Source organism: Schistocerca serialis, chromosome 9, assembly GCF_023864345.2.
Source record: "Schistocerca serialis cubense isolate TAMUIC-IGC-003099 chromosome 9, iqSchSeri2.2, whole genome shotgun sequence".
In the NCBI taxonomy this organism is placed as follows: Eukaryota; Metazoa; Arthropoda; class Insecta; order Orthoptera; family Acrididae; genus Schistocerca; species Schistocerca serialis.
The window spans coordinates 81249938-81272502 of NC_064646.1; the positions used below are offsets into that span (position 1 = coordinate 81249938).

The window sequence follows — 22565 nt, forward strand, 5'->3', positions numbered from 1 at the left end:
GCGAACCGGAGGGAATATGCTGTAGCCATATCCACAGAAAGTAGAGATCTGTTGCAAGAAGAGTGGCAGGATCTAAGTTTGTGGCAGACAGCTGCCGGTAAGTGGAAACGTCTGCCAAAGCAAGTAAAGCAACTCCATGTTATGTTCTTGATTAATGTATTTCTTCTATTTACAATAAAAATAGCTGCTATATACAATGAAAGCCACAGATTGGGGAATACGTGTAGCATCTGGACGTGTGTAATGTCCTCTATGCGTCCGTTGAGAAATATCTACAAACAACATTTAATAAGTTGCGCGTCAGACAGCGTAGGTTCCTGAAAGAAAAGAAAACAGTGACATTATTTTCCAGAGTGAATACAATATTTTATCTTCCTGGGGCATTTTATTCTGTCGTTACAACTACAATAACGACGGAACGAAAATCCCCTTGGAATGGTAAAGCAACTAAGGACAATATGGTCACACAAACGAAGAATACAGTATATTGTTATTAAAAATGTTCTCTGGTCTTATTATCTCTATGAGTCACTGTATTTCGTGAGTGTACATTACATGTAAAAAATAACAGAAATACTCATGAATGCAGTTGTTAATAGTGACATGAAACATAACTTTCTTACAAGCTCAACTGCCGCGCGGGGTTAGCCGAGCGGTCTAGCGCACAGCAGTCATGGACTGTGCTGATGATCCCGGCGGAGGTTCGAGTCCTCCCTCGGACATGGGTGTGTGTGTGTTTATCCTTAGGATAATTTAGGTTAAGTAGTGTGTACGCTTAGGGACTGACGATCATAGCAGTTCAGTCCCATAAGATTTCACACACATTTGAACAACATACAAGCACAATTATCCCTATTTAAACGAATATATCTTTTCTCTAGGGATGAATTGCAGCCGCGAATGTGAAGCAAATAAAGCAATGATTTTCGTGTACTTGAATTAGCAGCTACCACAAAAGATTAACCACAGTCTTGCGGATAGCTATTTTGAAACTCAATGAAGAAAGAAATATTTCGATTTCACTTGTTGATGATTTATCACAGAGAGAAATCATTAATCCACGTAGCCTTGTGTACCACTGTCACTTTTCATACTTGATGTTCAGTTCGTGAATTATGTGCGGGTATAGTGACTCTTCCTAAGTCTCTACAGACGGAAGAAATACGTTGCCTGACTGTTCCAAGAACGTGGGCTCCCGGAATTCACATATAAGGGGTGATCAAAACGTTTCTGTTTGAGGGCGTTGCTACAGCGTATATGCAACGTAGTGCATATGGTGATTTGCAGAAATATAGATGAAGACTTCTATTTGGATATATAAACACCGACATGTAGGCAATGTAGTGTGGCATTTATGTCTTTCCGAAATGCGTGCAGTAAATGCCGAAACGTGAACTATGGCGACGTTATTACCAGATGCGGCCAAACAGGACCAACGTGCTGCTATTCCCGGAGGCCGAAGCACAAACACTGGTAGACATTCATGGGAAGGCGAAGAATGTGTAAGGGGCGACACGTCTGATGAAAACTGCCAACTTCGTCAAGGGGGCATTCTGCTTTATGATGAAGCACATCCCGATATCGCAAATTTTGTAACACGGAAGCGACGTCAACTCCAGTGAGAAATACTTTTGCACCCGCCCTGTAATCCTGACCTCTACCCATGCGATTATCACGCCTTCGGTTCCTTAAGAAAGGCCTTGAAGGGTCGACAGTTCCTGTCGGACAAGGATGTGCCGCAGGCAGTTAAGGACTTCTCCAAGCTGCAGGACACGGTGCCTTACGAAACGGGTGTGTTCGATCTGGTACGTAGGTACGACGATTACCTCAATGCTTACGGCTTTATTGCCTGGTTCGCAACCGATTCTGGTCTGTAAGGCCTTCGAAGGGAACATTTTCGATCGCCCCTTACAGTAAACGGATCTCTCTTACTGTCCGTCACTGGAGTTGGAGGAGCATGTTGTGACACTTCCTAAATGAACGTGGGACGTTCTGCGGTGATCTACTGTGGGGCATCTGCATTTTTCCAATCAGTCCTCTCTGAGGAGGGTGCGAGACTGAGCAACCACACTCAATTGTCTGCAGTAAGGGGAGTTTGCAAGCTATCGCCTTCGTGTGTGGGTTATACTTTTTGAGGATTCTTCTAATAAGTATATGGCATCGGTATTTCCTACGATTGATATTATGTTGTCGTTCCACTTGAAATGACTGCCTCCGTAGCCGAATTATTACGGAAGGACACAGATTCTCGGTACGTCCTCAGATGTTTCTTGAGGCGGGGAAATCTGGTACGGGATCCAATCAGCCCTTGTGAGACCAGATCAGGAGGTGCAGAAGCACCGGAACCGTCAGGATGCTCTACTGGCAATGGCTGTTGGAGGGAGTGATGACATGCTAATCAAATGTCTTACGATCATAGATTGCTCATATTGCTGCCTTGTAGGCAGCAGTCGGGCAGTCGGAAGCCTAAGGCTTCATCGATGATTGATTACATTTGTGTATGTATGTCAGCTGCCAATCCTGCACCTGGCGTCGATTCTTTGTAGGTATTCCTGCATTTTGCTATTTTATAGTGCTGCACCTTCTTCATGTACTGTGTCATGCTCGAATTGTCGTGTATATCATCCGATGTTATCCACTAGCTCATTTATATAGTGAAGGGTTCTATTTAGAGTCATCAGTTTTCTGAATGATTTGATACGGCCCGCCACGAATTTATCTCCTGTTCCAACCTCTTCATCTCAGAGTAGCACTTGTAGCCTACGTCCTCAATTGTTTGTTGGATGTATTCCAATCTCTGTCATCCTCTACAGTTTTTATCCTTTACAGCTCTCTCTAACACCATGGAAGCTATTCCCAGATCTCTTAACGCATGTGGTGTCATCCGGCTCCTTCTTCTTGTCAATGTTCTCCAGACCTTCGACGATTCTGAGGAGAAACTTCTCATTCATTATCCAATCAGTCCACCTATTTTTCAAGTTTCTTCTGTAGCGCCGCATCCCAAACGCTTCAATTCTCTTCTGTTCCACACCATTATCACATAATGCTGTGCTTCCTAAAGTTAAGGTCCATGTTTGATACCAGTAGACTTCTTTTGGACAGGAATCTCTTCTTTGCCTGCGCTAGCCTGCTTTTTATGTGTTGCTTGCTTCTCCCGTCATGGATTATTTTGCTTCCAAGTTTGCAGAATTCCTTAACTTCATCCACTTTCTGATCAGCAATTATGATGTTAATTTCTCTCTGTTCTCATTTCTACTACTTCACATTACTTTCGTCTTTCTTCGGTTTACTCTCTATCCATATTTACTACTGATTATATTGTTCATTCAACAGACCTTGCAATTTTTCCCTTTCACTGAGGATAGCAATGTCATCAGGGTATCTTATGATTGATCAGGGTATCTTATCATTGATATCCTTTCACCACTGTTGGATCTTTCCTTTATTTCTAACACTGTTTCATCGATGTCTAGATTGAACAGCGAGGGTCGAAAGACTGCGTCACTGCATAACCCCTTTTTTAAATCGAGCCCTTCGTTGTTGGTGTTGCAGTCTTATTCTCTCTTGGTAATAATCGTACTAAAACACTTCCTGGGGATACACCCAAAGCTACTTGTGCACTTAACATTTCTCCCATTTCTCCGTTGAGAATAGCGCCTTGCTCTCTTTCCTGGCCTTATGCTGGAAAATCCAGATTATCAACCCACCGGCATGATGATCTGGATTCTGGAATGTTAGTGGTATAGAACGCCCGGATACCCTTCCTCTCGTCACCTCCCACAAAGAGAAAATATGAAATGTGATCCTCAAGTGCCTCATACGTACTTGTCTACAATACATACGATTTTATCTGTATTAAAAAGAGCACCGCTCCTGTATTTGGGGGCTTTGTCAACTGGACTTGACGAATAACGTTGACTGAATTGACACGTGCTGCTAAAATGATAACAGGCTGGTATAAATACAGATTCACAAGGATTTAAAAAAAAACTCCTCATTACACATAGGAACCGGTAATACGAACTGTTTTTTAATACGCTATGGATTTCTTAAGGTATACAAATAAGAAATGAACTACCATTTAAAATGGATGTGAATTTAAACGGAGACATGGTGGCTTCATGAAGAAAGACGTTAAAAAATTCCCCGAAATGTGGTTTTTCTAGCAACAAAGCAGAGTGAACCAAACCAACGGAAATAATTCCAAAGAGGCGGTTCGTTGAACGTGCTTCTATCAAGTTTACTGCGGCGGTGTAAAATCCTCGCTCGTACAAAATGAGCAACGATACCGACCAGAACTTACCAATCAACTGCACAAAAAACAACTATCCACATCTGGCCAAAAAACTATTGTAAATTACGACATGGAAAACCAAACTAGGAAGCCGAGAATCTATCTGTATAGTGGGTGATGACGATGATGTTTGGTCTGTGGGGTGCTCAACTGCGCCGTCATCAGCTCCCGTACGAAGTCCCAATTTTTTACACAGTCGAGTGTATAGTGGACGTTCGGTTATTAACGAAGAGGAACCCGTCTTCGAGGCGAAACAGACAACATAACTTACCGCGCTGAAGACTTACTTGAAAGATGAAGAAATTCGCTTATTTACGCAGCTGTCTTTAGCGTCCGTGAACAGCGATTACGTCAGTGACAGAACTGTCTTGAACTCTGCGACTGTGCTTAGGCAGCATTCGAAGTAAACCAGCGTGCCAGATGATGAATTACTGTTCTCACCTCAAGATAACTTTTACACCAATAACAGAACTTCTCTGATGCTGTTAGTTTCATGAGTTCAAGAAATTCATTTCATTCACACAAACGCACTGTCACAACGTCTTCTGTCTCGAAATATGACTGGCAGCCCTGTTTATGCCCTCCTGTGCGTCATCTTGAGACGCTACTGCCAATGGCTTTTAAATTAAAGAAATCTCTAAAACTGGTGCAAGCACATGGCCAGCCCTCCATTATCAGCCTCTGAACAGCATACTCGAAAGGTGTTATAACTGATGCACTATTTAGTGACTGTCACTATTCGGCAAAATGTACATTCCCATTCCCGTACCCAGGGGGATGTCCTTGTGTACAAACTGCGCAGAAACACAACAGTTTAGCGGATGAATCAGTGCACCAGTGTTCTAGAATTTTAGAGACCCAAACTACATCCATCGCCACGGACAGCAAAGGTTCCACGCCAGTGCCTATTGCGTAAGCCAGCGATCACTCCTTGTTCATCTCTCCAGCAAGAGACGGTGAAATAGCGGCCATATGTCCTTTACATACTTTGGCATCTCGTGCACGCTTTCTTGCATAAGTTGCTCGTGAAAACAATAAATGGCAAATAAGCAATGGACAGTCTTTAAAACAACACATAATTTTCTGTAGTACTGGACTTACTAACCATTAAAATGGAATGGAAGGAATTGGGTCATGGCCCCAATACAATGCCACGCTACACTTTTATCTGTAACCCCACACAGAAATGCTTGTTCTTTATCAGTGTAGCGTTTACTAACCACAGCATCATGAATTTACGCAACACGCCCAGCGCTGATGGTCACGAGACAGCCCTTGTGACTTCCTCACATGCAACGGGAACGACCGTTCAAATGGTTCAAATGGCTCTACGCACTATGGGACTTAACATCTGAGGTCATCAGTCCCCTAGACTTAGAACTACTTAAACCTAACTAACCTAAGGACATCACACACATCCATCCCCGAGGCAGGATTCGAACCTGCGACCGTAGCAGCAGCGCGGTTCCGAACTGAAGCGCCTAGAACCGGTCGGAACCACCTTAGTGGGTAAGGTTCAGCTTCGTAGGAAATTCCATTAAGGGACCTTATTTATTTCCAGCCGTGTTGAATAAAAATACGTATGCATACTTTCTTAGAAAAATTCTGTCAGTTGTTCTAGATGTGGTACTGATGATGAAGTCCCATACTCCTCAACAGAGCGTATGGGACGATGCGGGAGACCCGCACCGCTGTACTAGGCACGGTCCTGGCTTAGGTGGTTTTCCATTGCCTTCCTCCGTCCGTAATGAAGATGAATGATGGTGATGAAGATGACACAACAACACCCAGTCATCTCCGGGCAGGTGAAAATCCCTGACCCCATCCGGAATCGAACCCGGGGCCCGTGCTCGTGAAGCGAGAACGCTACCGCGAGATCATAAACTGCGGACAGAAGTGATACTACGGGATACTTACTTCCAAAAGTACGATGATATGGTGTATCAAGCGAAGCTCAAGGCTGAAATGAAGGTATCTTGGTAAAGAGGAGGCAGGATGTCATCGCGGGTGATTAATGATCGACAGGTGTTGAAAAAATGCAGGTGTGTCCAAGGGACGTATGTTGGTCCCCTTGCTGTTCATGTTGTATATTAATGATCTTGCAGACAATATTAATAGTAGCCTCAGTTTTATGAAGATTATACATTCACCCACAACGAAGTACTGTCTGAAAAAAGCTACACAAATGTTCAGTCCCATCTTAAAAACGTTCAAATTAGTGCTTTAAATATTCAGAAATGTAAAATTGTACACTTCATAAAACGTAAAAGCGTCGTGTCCTTTGACTACAGTATGAACGAGTCACAACTGAAACCGGTCATCTCATACAAATACTGGGTGCAATAATTTGTAGAGATATGAAATGGAACGATCACATAAGCTCAGTTGTAGGTAAACCAGCTGCAGTCCGTCTACAAAGGAAACATCACAAAACATTGGTGCGATCCACCCCAGAATATGGATCCAGCATACGAGTTCTCTACTAGATGCGACTAACAGGACATTACGAATTGTCACATGTTTGTTTGACGCATTGGAGAGCGCCACGCTGAAAAAACCGGACAGGCACACGCTTGAAGGCAGACGCGAACTGTCACGACAAAGCCTACTTGTAAAGTTTAAAGAACCACCCTGGTTTGCGGAGTACACATGTAGACGTAGATATCAATAAGCAGCACTGTATGTGGTACAAGAGGCGGCTATCCACTTACTCTTCCCGTGTTGCAGAGCATATGCTCGTACTAAATGAAGAATTCCCTCACATGTGGATAGCGAGGAAAGCTGCTGTAAAACAGCCTACTGGAAATGTGCAGTGCAAGCGATGAGAAACAGAAGTGTGCTAAAGTGACACAAAAAACTACATTTCCTTAAGGGAAGTATTCATTTTCTGGATGACGGATAGTGACAAAAAATTTTTGAGTGCACTCCTTACAGCTCAGAGCACCACTTGTAGTGGCATTTGTTCGACAGCGGTTAACTTACGGATCTTCCAAAACCTTCAAGAAGCATTCGGGAGTCTCCGGGAACAGACAGGTCAAATAGTATTTTCGGCAATGCAGAATGAAATACGGATGTTCTATCAGGGTGCTTTCTCTTATGGAGTACGGTCATGCAGCAAGCAAGCAGTCGAAATCAGCGACGTGAGGTCAAATGGAAAAGTGTGTGACATAAAGGCAAACTTTTGTAGGAAAACGATTTGCTTCGATGAGAAGACGTAAAAATGTTTAAAGTATTTTCCCTGTACTAGTTTCCCTATACTCCTTCTGACAGTTTAAGGTTAGCATTCAGTTCCACTTACAATAGTCATTGTGAATCTGGTGCTACTTCTACTTACCATACTAGCTCTTCCCTTCAGAGCAACCAATGGAGGCACAGATCACAGACTTCCCATCCTCACCGCAGAAGCACGTGTTACAGTTTTGTTTGAATGTTGTTCCCGGCTTACACGAAACATCTGAAAAAAGAGCATTAACAGCCAGAAGATAGGTGGAGAGAATCCACTGTAAACTTGGATTAGTAGAAAACGACGTCTAGCAACTTAATAGAAGAGGAGACAGAGATAACTGTCGAAAAACTAAGAGATCCAATACTGTCTTAAGTTTCATAGAGCATTCAAAGATGTTAGCACAGACCAGACAACGCGCGTCATAACTTCCATGTTATTTCAATCACTTACCTGCATAGGAACTACATTAATGAAGATGATTTGAGAAGGTACTGGACTCGCATTATGGAGGACTGCGTTTCACATCTCCTGGCACCCACCATAACATATTTAATGACAGATGACTCTTTTTATCAGTTAACCATGACTCAAGGAAGTGAATCGACTGTTGTGTCCCCCCCCCCCCCAAAAAAAAAAAACAAACAAAGAATATAAGCAGTGGAGATGTGGTTTCTAAGAACAGTAGCTGGGTACACACTATATGACAGTAGGAGAAATACTGAATCAGGTAGGAACTGGGAGTGAAAAGCTTAAATAAACAGACTAAGGAATACAGAAACAACTAGAATGATCGTGTCAACAAAACAGAAGACGACGAAATACTAAAATCAATGATGAATTAATACACAGTGGGCAGAAGATCTTTAGGAAGATGGAGGAAAAGGTGGAAAAATCAGTACAGTCAACCAATGAGACAGATACATAATACATGCAGAAAGAAGAAAAAGGGCAAGATCTCATCGTACATTCTTTCAAACTATACATCTTCTGCGTACAGAGCTGGCATAAATTCTTGTATTATTGTGATGAAGATTGGATACCTGTCTTTCTTGGCTAAAAGAATGCATCCAATACGCTACTCACAGTGTCAGTTCAAAATAGTCCGTTAGAACTTACCCACAGTTACTTCTGTTTAGAGTCAACAGGTTCGTATTTCAGTTTTTTATTACCCACGCAGCTCTAGACAACCAACAGACTGCCCACTATCGTGTGTCCAAATTGGAGTGGCGTCCATTTGTTTACCCGTCATGATTAATGGTTCAAATGGCTCTGAGCACTATGGGACTTAACATCTGAGGTCATCAGTCCCCTAGAACTTAGAACTACTTAAACCTAACTAACCTAAAGACATCACACACATCCATGCCTGAGGCAGGATTCGAACCTGCGACCGTAGCGGTCACGCGGTTCCAGACTGTAGCGCCTAGAACCGCTCGGTCACCCCGGCCGCCTGTCATGATTTATGTGAACATTTTATGTAGGTCGTTTTTGACTGTATTATTTCCGCCCTTCATCGTATCGGTAGCAGCATTACGCCACAAATTTTGACGAGACTTTTGTAAGTCAGGAGAACGCGGTTTGACCTGGCAGTAAATAAAAAGAACTTTAATATTTCATCTGAATAAAGGTAAGAATTTCGCTGACGGAAAAGGGATTGAAAAAGGCTTCTAACCTCCCCCGATGTTATTCTGTCTGTACATTAAGCAAGCTGAGAAGGAAACCGGGGACAAATTCTAAAACAAAATTAAAGTTCAGGGAGAAGAAAATCAACTTTTCGTTTTGCCGACGTCGCAATTCTGCCAGCGACGATAAAGAATTCGAAGAGCAATTGAACGAATAGGGTTTTGAAAAGAGGTTATGCTATTAATATCAACAAAAGTAATACAAAAAGGTAACGGAAAGTAGTTGAATTAGATCTGGTGATACTAGCGAGATATACTACAAATGAGACACTGAAAGTAGTAGCTTGTAGGTAGCAGCTCGTAGTTTCGCAGCAAAACAACTGACGATAGCCGAAGCAAAGAGGATACAAAAAACAGACCGGCAATAGCAAGAAGAGCCTTACAAAAAGACAAAATTGTTGTCATCGAATATAAACTTAAGTTCAAAAAATGGTTCAAATGGCCCTGAGCACTATGGGACTTAACATCTGAGGTCATCAGTCCCCTAGAACTTAGAACTAGTTAAACCTAACTAACCCAAGGACACCACACGCATCCATGCCTGAGACAGGATTCGAACCTGCGACCGTAGCAGGTGTGCGGTTCCGGACTGAAGCGCCTAGAACCGCTCGGCCACAGAGGCCGGCTTAAACTTAAGTATTAGGAAGTCTTTTGTGAAGATATTTGTCTTGAGTGTAGCTGAAGATTAGAAGGGTAGGCGTACATGACTCATAATGGACATAAAGGGACTGAAGACCACAAGAACAACAAAAACAAAAACAAAAAAACACACAACATAGTAACAATAGCGAGTACGCTATCGAACAGGCCAAATGAATAATACGGCATGGCGGAATGCGTTCAGTTTCTCTCACTAGGAGACTACATTGCCACCATGGATACACTGTATTATTTGTAGTCAACGTACCCCTGCGGCGACGGTCGGGACACTCCATGGCTGTGCAGGACGCCGACAAACCGTCGATTTCGCAGATACACTCGTTGCAGTCCATCAGGAAGGTCGAGTTGGGGACGCAGAACTGATCCTCACGTTTTATCCGGAGCACCTTCTTCGCACCTGCACATAATAGGTTCATCGAAGTTACAGAGTGCTTCAAGATGGTCCGACATCTCATAAGGCAAAAAGTACCCTCCTCCATTCAATACTTTCCTCGAACACTCTTTCCTTATGAGATTTATGTATACTTCTAGAAGCTCCGAATCGGGCCGTTCAGTTCTATCGTATTCTATTACGAAATAAGTTCTTGTTGTAAAAAGTGTTCCGTTTATTTTTACAACGTTTGACAGATTCACAAATCACTTTATCGGACATGAAGTTGACGAAATTTAAGCCACTTGGCCACATGCTTAACACCATTACTCTTTATTATGGAGTGAAAATTTTCTGTAGGTTACAGAAATTCGCTTCTTTTTTTTTTTTACACTGCAATCTCAATTTGCGGAATATATTCCAAAAGTGGGAAAAACACGATAGTTGCTCATTGCGTGTAATTTCTTCAAAAATAACACAGGCATTACTGAGTTCATTTAAACTATGAGTCCGTAAGTTATCCATCAGACTAGAACACATTCATTCCTGATAGTGATGAAAATTAATTCTTTTGCTAGGCTTTCCATTTACTATCATCGCACCAGAGGGTGAAAATACCGCTATAGTTCTAAGGTTCTTTTATTTAACAAAGGACCAGTGTCGGGCTCTTGTACTCCTATCTTCAGGTGTCGTAAGTTGATGCTGTGACCCCGACCGCCGCGGTGGACGTGCGCAAGACGCGGCGTGCTACCAATGAGCGCAGGGCACACAGCGTCTTGTATACACCTGAAGATGGGCATATAAGAGCCCGAAACTGTTTGTATGTTAAATAGAAGAACCTTACAATTGCAGCGGTATTTCCAACATCTGGTATAATGCTCAGTTGCAGATATTCCTCCGACAAGATTGTTTGTTACTATCATCGGTTCGAGGAAGTGTTCTCTCACTATAGTTTTAACGCTTCAGTCCAAATTTGACCTAAGTCTTCGGACACGCACTTGAAAAAAGAATTTTATTGCACGATAGATTGGTCAACTACAGATGAGAAACAGGAACATAATATATTTACGAGGTTATTTCTGCACGACCTTCCACTCTTTTACGCAGGCACAGTGACCTACATTTAAAAAAATAAAATTCGATTTTTTCGTGCAATTTTCTCTTTATGTCTTTTACGTTACGTTATGATTCTACTTGATTTTATAAACATTACACGCAACTCTGTGCTGTTTTCTCTAATCGTGTCCGCTTCTAGTATTCAAAAAAGCAGTTTATGCGAAAGAACATTTTTCTCCCAATGAGGATTGTCTATGATCAGTGTAGGCACTGTATGCTCTATGAATGTAACATGTATTTCAGTTGTATTGAAAATTCAATTGCCACATTCGTGTCGGGATCACTGGACCAATGACACAACTGCCCGTGACCTGTGATCAGCTGATACATGTCTCGTTGAAAGAGGAATTTTTAAGTTTGTTGTTTCGTTGACAATGTACAGCAGGCACATCCAACAACTGCGCCCGCGCCCCGCGTTCGCAGAACGGTGTAGTTCAGCGCCCCGTCCGCGACCGTGTGTCGCTAGTATCGGCATAGGAGCGAGAGAGAGAGAGAGAGAGAGCGAGAGAGAGCTGCAGAGCGAGTGAGACCGCACAGCACTGCTCTGCGCTGGACTGTCCCGCGGTCAGATCGAACGAAAACAAAATAATTTTATGTACGGGATATAGAGTCTCGTTCTTACTGTTAGTAGTTATAAGTAAGTATTTTTTGTTATACTTCGTGGTACAATTTTTTGTATCCCTTTTCAGAGTTTAGAAATCGGATCCTTAGTTTGCTGTTTTGTACGCAATAATTTTAACTGACCAAGTTTGAAAACTAATTAAAATAGAAATAAGGTTATAAAGCTCTTTAATTGTTGCAAAATGTTCAAATGTGTATGAAATCTTATGGGACTTCACTGCTAAGGTCATCAGTCCCTAAGGTTACACACTACTTACCCTAAATTATCCTAAGGACAAACACACACACACATGCCCGAGGGAGGACTCGAACCTCCGCCGGGACCAGCTGCTCAGTCCATGGCTGCAGCGCCTTAGCCCGCTCAGCTAATCCCGCGCGGCAATTGTTACAGTCAACATTGTTAAAGAAGACAATTAACACTTTACACGTTTTTCTTTTTCGAGGAAACGATTTTGTCTAGGCTTGATACAATATTACGTGAGACTGCTAACGTCAAAGAATTGGTCAAATTTGAAATGAACGGTTCTTAATTTTAGCAGGCTTTAAAAGAGAGGAAAAGCGCTCACAAATATACGTGGAACCAAACATTGAGAGAACTTTGCCCACGTGCTTATGCAAAAGAGAATATTTCTCTCGTGGAAGACAGCTGCAAAAGTCATCCAAAGTTTTACACATAAGAAAGCGGTCCTTCAGGCGGATATGGCACTGTAGGTCAATCAGCTCTAGTTGAAGCACTTGTGAGACGTCCTCTGCCCGAAGGGAAAACGGGCGAACAAGTATATCTATCGGCTGGCGTTCGGGCGCTCCGCACGGCCAGCTAAGCGCCGCGGCTCGGCCACTGCAGCAACACACGAATTCGCCCGGGGCGCTGGCCGCGGGCGATCGCGGGCGCTAGCGCCCCAGGGGCACAGTTAGGACGAGCCTGATGTACAGTCACATACGCCATTAAATTTCTGGGGCCTAGTGAAGCAGGGTATACAACCCGTCGGCTTTGACCAACGACGTAATACATTACTCATAGATAATAACGTCTTCACTTTCAGCCATAGATAGTAAAACAGTTCTGCGTTGCGGATAAGCGCTATCATTGTACATTAAAATAATTGAATTTGATTTGTAAAAGAGATCCCTATATATTGCTCAAAATATTCTTGGTGTGAATTTATTTAAATAATTGGTTGTTTGCAATTAACTCGATACTTAATTTCATTCTTAGTGATACTGAGGTAATTTGGACTATTACTTCCTTACTTTAGGACAATTTTTAGTATCTCATTTCCGTTTGTAGGTATGGATCTATCTGTTCTGATGAACCTGGATGATTTGAGAGAGGCTATGGGCGAAGACATGTTGGCCACGATTTGTTTTTTTACAAATGTGTGGTCTCGTTGCCGAGAATGTTCGATGTCATGAGTGCGCCGAACATATGCGCCTCACAATCGTATCTCGTCGCCGTACACACGACTTATTCGTATGGCGCTGCAGCAAAGGTCGGTTGTGGCGGTCCATCAGACGAGGGACGTGGTTCGAAAAATCTAAGCTCGCCTTGAGAGACATTATGAAAATCACGTACTGTTGTGTTTGAGATATCCTGGGTAGCTGTGTGTCCATGAATGTCGTGTGAGTAAGCGTACAGTTGTGGATTGGTACTCTTTTTGTAGGAGAGTTTGTGGGGAATACATGAAATATAGGGAGCCGTTGGGGGGGGGGGGGGGGATGGGGGTGTTATGAAGGAAGTTTTGGTCAGCTTCATTGAAGATCACGTTGCAGAGGGTTCCATTGTAATTTCAGATGGTTTTTCTTCATATAGAGATTTAGGAGAAAGGGGTTATCAGCATCTCGTAATTAATCACAATTTTGAGTTCAGATCATTATGCTAAGGGGCTTGCACAAATAGCGTAGAGGTTTATTGGTCAGCTGTGAAATCTCTTTTAGCGAAGGGTAAACGCCGGATTTCCACACGTCAAAGTCACTTACACGAATATTCATGGAGGCGTAGTATTCCCCAAACATACCGCCCGTTTAAATGTTTTGTTAAACGTGTTGGGCAAACGTACCGTCCGAAATATGTTAGCTAATTTCACATTAGGAGGGAAGAGGGGGGGAGGGGTGAATGTGTGTGTCTGTGCGTGTATGTGTGTCTGTGTCAGTGTGTATGTGTGTGTCTCCGTTTGTGAGTGTGTGTGTGTGTGTGTGTGTGTGTGTGTGTGTGTGTGTGTGTTTGTGTGTGTGTCTGTGCGTGTTTTCGTAATGTTTTGTTTGTTGTGTATGTGGGTATGTGATTTTTGTTGACGTCTTTCTAGGCGAGCTTCGGTTCTTTTAAGAAGTTCCTATGTGGTAAGTTCAGTTTTCCATTTTTTTCTTTTACTGAATTTGACTATTTCGACGTATTTCATTGTTGTGTTACAACATTACGTATGTTTTTGAGCGCTCCAATACGTAATAGAAATTTCGCAGCTGTCGTTCTTCTTTCGTTTCCCAGCACTAGTATCAGTACGTTTTTTTCGAATCTGTACTAGCAACGTTACAGGCGAAACGTCCGACGCAACTAAAATTTGCATTCCGTCCTTCAGTTGACCTTTAAACTGACGCTACCTATTCGATAAGAACGACATATGTAACATTTATTAGATTTACCTATATATGTCAACTGGAGAGCAGGATACAAATGTTGTGTATAGCTATACAGCTCAACTAAAGAATGGGATATTATTGTCACTGCTATGATCAAAACTATAACTTTCAGTCGATACTATTAGCATCGCAGGCGAAAAAAAAACTGTACCTCATAGTGATGTACGGTATACAAACTGTATACGTGTCGTCGTAATGCCTCTTCGCGTAGTTCAACTGAGGTACAGGTTGCAAATGTAACATACGTTCATTTCCACGTTTTCGTTAGCATTGTACATATATATATACAGGTCAACGAAGTATGGGATACAAATATTATGTACGTAGCTCCTTCTGCCATCGGTAGTACTACTATCTCCGTAAGAACTATTAGTGGTAGCGAAGGCGAAAGAAACAAATTTGTATCCCGTGCTTCAGTTGACCTATATAATTCAACTGAGTATCAGGATATTAATGCTAACGAAAACGAAGAAATCGACGTACGCTAACCTTGTATCCCGTACTGTAGTTAACCAATACATTTCGAATGAGGTTCGAGATACAACCCATATATATGTGACGTGAGGTATTCTATGCTACCAATATTTCCATCCATTTTTTCCCCTTCATTTTCCACAGAAATAATACGATACAAACACGCGATATCCTTAACGTGAAAATACTACATGCCTTGATATATGTCAACTATATTTTTCGTCTCTCGTATTCCTTTGTTTCTGAACAGTCTTATCAGCTCTTACATCTGTGTAATAAATTATCTTTGGCCAATTCTGACGTCACTGGTCAAATCCGACGGATTGTATCCCCTGCTTCACTAGACTCAATTTCTGGCGTGCAAATACATAAATTCCACCTTTTCTTTTGATATTTCAACTGAGTATCGTTCAGCCGTCTTCAGAGTGAGCTGAAAGACTGACATTCCAGCACTCGCTCCGTCCTTTTCAAGTCCCGGACCGCGTCGCTGTGCATGCAGCCACAGATTCACAAGGCACCAGAGACGCTCATCGGCGGCAAAGAGGTACAACATATGCATTAATTAGATCTGTGGCTGCGCGGTCGCTTTACGCTAGAATATCGATGTATAGCTGTGAGCTGTACTGGGGCGACGTCTTTGTAAGCTTACTACCGAAAGTGCCGGATTCCATGCTTTATTCAAGCTGAAGTCTCTATCTCTATTTATTAAATTTGTCAGCAACAGAATTTCACTTGCCTATTTCACTCTGAGTCCCTCAAAGATGATGTCGAGGCTAAAATTTCGACGTTTTCGTTCACTATATAGAACCAAGTGAACGAAAACGTCCAAATTTTAGCCTCGACTTCATCTTTCTGGAAGTCACCAGTGAAAGACGCAATTGAAATTCGGTTGGCGACGAAGTTAATTAATGGAGATAGCGGCTTCAGCTTGAATGTATCATGGAATCCGGCACATTCTGTAACAAACGTGCAAAGATATAGGCACAATACAGCTACCAGTGATATATCGGTAGCCAGCGTGGATCGACCACGCAGCCACAGATCTAATTAATGCATATGTTGTACCTCCTTGCCGCCGATGAACGTCTCTGGCACCTTGTTTACTTGTGGTCGGGTGCTTAGCGGCGCATGCCGCGTCTTGAAAAGGACGGAGAGAGTGCTGGAATGTCAGTCTTTCGGCTCACTCTTAAGACGGCTGAACGATTCACAGCCGAAATATCAGAAAAGGAAATGAAATTTTTGCTGCTGCACGCCCGAAATTTGGTGGAGCAGTGATTGCGTCGCGAAAACATGAAGACGCACGGAGCTCACTTAGCTTCTAATCGATACAGTAAACGCTGGAAATACAGTGTTATATCCAGACAACTCCGCATTCCTTATTGTTTAGTTTACAGCAATAGTGTTGCGCATCATTAATGGGGACATAGCACGTGGAGGCACCATAAACGATTCTCACAGGATTCTCAACAGTAGTGACAGCTTAATAAATATGCGTAGATTATTCATGGTTATTCGCTGACTGGAAATTAAGCGTGGGATCAGAGATGGATATCCTTAGGAAAACACCTATGGTCACCGTCTACGATGACCCTTGCGTGCATGTGAGAAAGGCGAGGAACTTCCAGCTCATTTTGTAAGATCGCCGATTGTCGTTATAGTAACCGACTGCTTAAGCAGAATGCCTGGGAGGCATGGTATACGGACTACGTTTTTTCAGTTAACACGAGATAAAAGACTCCTTCCGACGTAGAATAGATGTGCGCAACCGTTTCCACACTGCAGGAGTCTATGGCAAATGATATACATAGGCGAAACTGGAAGGTAAATAAAAAGAACGCATTAAAGAGCGTTACCACGCAGTTAAGACAAAATGTAAAATCAGCGGCAATGGAACACCAAGAAGAATGAGATCAGGTTATGGCTTTTAAGGACATATGCTTACTAGCAAGGGAAAGTAAAAATTCCAGAAGGAAAGCCGGTGAAGCTTTTGAAATACAGGGTGACAATTATTGAACTGTATCAAACACAATCCTCATGGCTTCTGAACGGTTTGCGTTCGGACGTTTAAACTGCACAGTTGGCCGCGGGGCATGACGGGAATTAGCAAGCTAAGCGCACGCGCCTTGTTCTTGCTGGCAATTTCCAAGTGAAAATGTCACAGTACAGCGAGTCTGAGCATATAGCTCTTGTGAAGGCCTACTATGCGACCAATAACAACCCAAGTGCATCTCAAAGCAAGTTTGCGACCGAGCTCAAGCAGAAGAGAACCGGTCCATGTCTGCTAACAATCAGGAATTTGATTCGCAAGTTTGAGAGAACGGGTAGTGTTCGTAATGACAGTGTTGGCAATGTCAGTCGTCCAGAAAGCATGCAAACGCCTGAAAACATCGGGAAGACACGCTCTGTGTTTCAAACCATCCTCAGGCAATCGGCCAGACGAACTGCACAACAGGTGGGAACCGTTCGGAAGACACTGCGACAAATTGTTGTTGAAGATCTGCATCTCTTCCCGTACAAAATTCAAACCAATCAGCCATTAAGTCCCAGGGTCATGGAACAGCGGTCGTGCATCGCCAACACTGTTGTCCACAGAATTGACGAACAGGACTTTGATGTGAATATGGTTTGATTTAACGATGAAGCCCACTTTCATTAGGATGGGTTCGTCAGTAAGCGAAATTGGAGCATTTGGGGGACTGAGAATCCACATTTCACGATCTAGAAGTCTGTTCACCCTCAACGGGTGACTGTGTGGTGAGCAATGTCAAATCACAGAATAATCGGTGTGATATTCCGTGATGGCACAGTGACTTCCGGCCGGTGCGTGAAGGTTTTGGAAGATGATTTCATCTCCGTTATGCAAATTAACCCTAATTTCGACAAGATTTGCTTGTTCATGCAAGACGGAGCTCGACCGCATCGAAGGAGGAGAGTGTTTGATGTCCTGGAAGAACATTTTGGGGCCTACATTCTGACTCTGGGGTACCCAGAGGTCACAGGTATGGGCCTCGATTGGCCACCATATTCTCCGCATCTGATCATATGCAACTCATTTTTGTTGGGCTATATTAAAAACAAGGTGTACAGCAATAACTGCAAAACCGTTTTTGAGCTGAAAACAGCCATTAAGAAGGTCATTGACACCATCGATGTTCCGACACTTCATCGCTCATGCAGAATTTCGCTATTCGTCTGTACCAATTCATCGCCAACGAGAGGAGGGATATCGAAAATTATATAACCTAAATCCGAATATCTTTGGTGAGGGTTACATGTTCAGTAAAGTGTGTTGCATGCCGTAGTCTGTAACTAATAAAAGGTATTTTTTCATGGAGTACAATAATTGTCACGCTGTGTTAAAGAGTGATTGGAGCTTGAATATACATGACGACTACAGACTTTCGTTTTGGTGGGCACCCACTATCAAGGAGCCGGCCAGAATGGCCGAGCGGTTCTAGGCGCTACAGTCCGGAACCGCGCGACTGCTACGGTCGCAGGTTCGAATGGTTCCTCGGGCACGGATGTGTGTGATGTCCTTAGGTTGGTTAGGTTCAAGTAGTTCTAAGTTCTAGGGGACTGATGACCATAGATGTTAAGTCCCATAGTGTTCAGAGCCATTTGAACCACTATCAAGGAAGTAAACACCCAGCCACGGCTAACGAGGAACGTAAACAAGTACTTGTCGGCCACAATATTATTCACCTGGGAGTGAGAAAGCTTCGGTCGGCTTATCGGGAGATTTCATCGTGATATCTGACGGCACGCTGAATCACTTCAAAGTATAGCCACAACTGTCTTAAAATCATTCACTGTGTGATGTTCTTTTCTTAGCCACCATTGTACTTGTTTACTGTAAAGTCACCGCGTGTGTCCCCTAAGGACCACGGGAGGCCGACTGCAGTAATATCGTAGTCGGCTAAGGCCAGGAAACAGCAGAGGCGGCACAGCAGCTACAGTATTTTGGATCCCCTTTCTTACAATGCCTGCATCGAGTATTCGCCCACTCATGTAGGTCAACCAGTGGCAGCGTGCTTTTACCCGGTAACTCCACTTCTCCCATAAGGCTCGTGAAAATTAGCGTTTTATAAGTGAAAGTGACACGGTCTTTCGGGCATGATCAGGTATCCAGGGACACCAGGAAGAAGATTCTGCCAAATAAATGGTAGGCTGATCAATGAAGGAGGATGAAGGGGATAAAAATGCGGCCTAATGAGGGACAAGAGTTCACCATCAATAATTATATTGCTGTTCAAAAAAATGCTTCAAATGGCTCTGAGTACTATGGGACTTCTGAAGTCATCAGTCCCCTAGAACTTAGAACTACTTAGACCTAACTAACCTAAGGACATCACACACATCCATGCACGAGGCAGGATTCGAACCTGCGACAGTTGCGGTCGCGCGGTTCCAGACTGTTAGGCCTAGAGCCGCTCGGCCACTCCGGCCGGCTATATTGCTGTTCTTTCAGCTTTTTAAAATTAGATTGTTCCATGAGAAAAGGTAGTTAATTTATTTGCCGTATGTATTAAAGAGCTAAATATCTTACAGAAAGATAATCTCTCTTTTAACTCATAGCGTTGCCGAGACGCCGGCTGGAATACATAGAATCACTTGGAGTGTTCGGCGTATCTTCATTGAAATGACGGAAGTCATGGATTACCACTGAATTCCGTGTCGGACCTCCTTTTGCCTGACGTCCAGAAACTCGACGCGCCTTGGGCCCAAAAGGTCTCTGGGAGCCCGCGCACAAATACTGAGCCATGTTGGCACTACAGTAGTCCATTACTGAGAAAGTGTTGACAGTGCAGGATATTTTTCACGCACTGACTTCCTGATTATGTGCCATAAATGTTCGATGGGATTCATGTCGGGCGGTGTGGGAGGCCAAATCATTCGGTCGAACTGACCTTGAGAGGAATAACGAACAATTGCGGCCTGGTGACATGTATGGGAACGTGAAGACCATGAATGGCTGCAAATGGTCTCAAAATAGCCGAACGTAACCATTTCCAGTCGAAGAATGGTTCTTTTGAACCAGAGGACCCAGTCCATTCCATGTAAACACAGCCCACACCAGTATGGATCCACCAACAGTTTGCACATTACCTTATTAGCAACGTGAGCCCATGGCTTCGTGGGGTCTGCGCCACACGTGAACCTTACCGTCAGCTCTTACCAACTGAAATCGGGACTCGTCTGACCAGGTCATGGTCTTGAAGTCGTCTGACTTCCAACCGATACGGTCAGGAGCCCAGGAGAGGCGCTGCAGGCGATGTTGTGTTGTCAGCAGAGGCCCTCGAGTCGGTCGTCTGCAGCCATAGCCCACAAATACCAAATTTCGCCGCCCTGTCCTAACTGATACATTCGTCTCACGTCCCACATTGATTTCTGCGGTTATTTCACGCAGTGTTACTTGTCTCTTAGCACTGACAACTCTACGCAAACGCCGCTGCTCTCGGTCGTTAAGTGAAGGCAGTCGGCCACTGCTTTGTCTGTGGCGAGAGTTAATGCCTGAAATGTAGTATTCTCGGCACACTCTCGACGCTGTGGATATAGGAATACTGAATTCCCCAACAATTTTCGAAATATCAATGCACTGCCCTTTTGTATGTACCTTCTGTACTATCGCTATCTGCATATGCGCATATCGTTGTACTACGGCTTTTGTAACTTCACTGTATGTTATGTGTTTAACACTATCATGGGACCATGAGCGTTTCGAAAATAACAGATATTTCAGTATGGATAACCGCACACTGCTGCAAACAGAATGTATTAACGCACTTTTCTCCCCCCTCCTCCTACAATCCACCATTCTGCTCCCACCGTAACCACCACCACAACCACCACCAGGACCACCACTAACACAAACACATTCTTTCGCTTTTAGCACACTCAGTACAACCAATTATATAACGTATCGCTTGTTTTCAAACTCAGAACTGTATTGTTTGCACGATCCTTAGTCTCACAGAGTAAAATACGACGAAATGATTTGGAACAGACCTGCCTATTGTTCTGTGAGTGGAGAGTGTATTGTCGTGGTCTTACCTTCGTCGGCTCCTACAGCGCTACCGGTCGCCAAGGCGATGAACAAGAGCGCGGCCACCGCAGATAATACCGCCTTCATGGCTGGAGGTCACCCCTGCAACTGGCAGCAGTTTCCGCCGCCGTTGCCGATGGCACAGATGACCAACGCAGATACCTTGTGCTGTGCCCTCTGCCACACAAGGCGCAGCTGTGCCTGTTGCAGACATCCTGTGTTATCTCCTGGCAACTTCCACTGAAACTAGTGCGCTGTAGCATCAGAACGTTGCGGCAGATACTGCCCTCGAAGGTACAGGCGTTTGTCTTCTTTGCCACTGTGCAGGTAAGTCACCAGTAAATATGCTTAGCGGCGTGTGAAACCTGTAAACTGATTTTCTTCACTTTCTGTCAGCCTCAAGGACAGACTCGTCAACCAGTCTGGATCTATGCCCACCACTTGATTGTTTTTGTCCGAGGTGTGTGTGTCGTTACATTATTCTTGTGGTCTTCATTTTAAAAACTGATTCGACGCTGCCCTTCTCGCAAGTCTAACCTATGTGAGCCTGTTTTTCTCTTTGTAACTGCTTCAGCCCACATCCATTTCATCCTGCGTACTATACCCTAACCAAGGCCTCCCATCTACAATTTTTACCCCTCACACTTGCCTGACATTACCAAATTCACGATACTTTTTAACTGGATATTTGTTACCCTAAAGCAGCTTAACACGCAGTTCACCGGTAGGGCTGAGCCAGAGGGCAAGAGAGTAGCGTTCACGTTTGAAAACAAGCATAACCTTTTATTTAAATAAAAGCCAATAACCTTATGTCTTCAGTAAAATAGCTTAAAAGGAACGCAAGTGAGAATTTAAACAACTTGTCGAATACTAATGAGAAAATGGGATTAGTAATTGATGTCTGCAAAAGATCTTTTAAGCGTTTAAGAAATTAAGCAATTTGCCAAATATCAACAGGTATCAGAAGTCAGCCAGTCTGCTTGTTAGTTATCAAAATCTGACACTTACAAAATTTTTCAGTTGGCTTTTGAATATAATGACTTATATGATTCCAGCAAATTTGGTACAGTTAACAGTAGCATCACAAGCAGTGCATCACGTCCGTTGGTGACGTAAGTTCAGAACAAAAAAAAGTTATGCAGGTACAATTCAGCCCCGCGACAGGTGGGACAACCCGACGGACAAGGTGGGGAGAGTGGATTCTTCACCCGCTGTCGTGTCGGTGTACAGGACATGTTCCGTACAACGTGAACTACGACAGACTAAGAACTAACCTTAGAAAACAAGTAGCAGCGCACAGCTTTACAAAGGGTGGCACATATTTCATTCTATTACCTTTTAAGAGCCAAACATAAAGGAATAAAAAACATCTGGCCAATCAATGAATATGGGAATAAACAACAAAGCACGTAAGAACTGGTAGCACTCTGATTAAAGGAATGAGA

The 22565-nt window shown here is 43.4% G+C and overlaps 1 long non-coding RNA gene across 1 annotated transcript; it reads right to left on the reverse strand.

Moving 5' to 3' along the window:
* Positions 1–139: 139 nt before the first annotated feature.
* Positions 140–21284, reverse strand: LOC126418534 (uncharacterized). Its single transcript, XR_007575861.1, has 4 exons — positions 21129–21284; positions 10110–10259; positions 7629–7748; positions 140–317 (listed from the first exon to the last, which is right to left on the reverse strand). It is a non-coding gene; the product is annotated as an uncharacterized LOC126418534 (long non-coding RNA).
* Positions 21285–22565: the final 1281 nt, after the last annotated feature.